The sequence below is a fragment of the Leptinotarsa decemlineata genome, unplaced genomic scaffold (genome assembly GCF_025532065.1).
Source record: "Leptinotarsa decemlineata unplaced genomic scaffold, Ldec_3_MD MMD2_tig00026354_RagTag_RagTag, whole genome shotgun sequence".
NCBI classification, from domain to species: Eukaryota; Metazoa; Arthropoda; class Insecta; order Coleoptera; family Chrysomelidae; genus Leptinotarsa; species Leptinotarsa decemlineata.
Genome location: NW_027412702.1, coordinates 6,496,017 through 6,497,166, shown reverse-complemented (window position 1 = coordinate 6,497,166; position 1,150 = coordinate 6,496,017). Strand labels below are relative to the sequence as shown.

General features: G+C 31.5%; 1 non-coding gene across 1 annotated transcript; it reads right to left on the bottom strand.

Moving 5' to 3' along the window:
• Positions 1-709: 709 nt before the first annotated feature.
• TRNAP-UGG (transfer RNA proline (anticodon UGG)) lies at positions 710-781 on the bottom strand. Its single transcript has one exon. It is a non-coding gene; the product is annotated as a tRNA-Pro (tRNA).
• Between the last annotated feature and the right edge of the window lie 369 nt (positions 782-1,150).

Below are 1,150 nucleotides of genomic sequence, written 5' to 3'. Positions count from 1 at the left end.
CCTAGGAATTCTAGGTCTTCTAACTGGAACCACAAATGTGCAGTTGGCTTCTGTTGTTGACTCCGTGCGTATGTGTTGTTTCCTGCTTTCGGCAAACAAGTGTTGCCCATCTTTACACTTGGCTGCACCGCGCTGATGAGGCCAATAGCCAGAAACACAGAATATATGTATATATATATATATATATATATATATATATATATATATATATATATATATATATATATATATATATATATATATATATATATATATATATATATATGTATATATATCCGTGTTCTGTGTATTTTATCTCCATAAGGATTATTTTCACAACGTTTTGGCAAAGTCTCATTTGCCATCTTCTGGTTTTTTCAACCAGACTGTTGATTATTTGTGATGTTATCTCGATGTTTATTCTCACATATTTGAAATGATCTTGAAGTTTCAACCATATGACTTTTTATCTTATTAATTTAATTTTTTGTATTTTCCTCTGTGTTATTGGGTTTTGTATAAGTAGTTATAGATCCCAGTGTATTTCTTGTTTTGTAATGAGTTCTGATTCATATCTATTCGAATTGTGATTGTTGAGTCGGTGGTTTATTTTATTTTATTTTCTGTTGCATTCATTGTGCATTCTGAGGATGAATCTGGATAAACATTTTCTTCCAGAACAGATATCATCAAAAATATCAAAACATTTTCACTCGAAAAATAAAAAATTGGGCTCAACCGGGATTTGAACCCGGGACCTCTCGCACCCAAAGCGAGAATCATACCCCTAGACCATTGAGCCGCTATACAAATCATTAGTTAAACAATCAATTCGAAAAACAATATTTTTAATGCAATCACTATAAGCAGTTATATTCAATATCAATTAAATGCATATAATTTTTGTGAAACAAATTTTTGCTAACGGTATCTCCTATGGGCAATAATTTGTGGAAAATTATGTATTATCAAATCTATTATTCAATAGCTGTTGATCAGTGAGTGTATCGCCATCTATGGGATTTGCAAGAAAACTCGAAAGCTCTCGAAGATAAACAATGCGATCTCATATAAAAGCCAAGGTTTTTCATTGAACAATTACTTACTGTCTACCTTACAGCAAACGTCATCACAGATTCAAAAGCTTCACAAGAAATGGTAGGCATAGTAA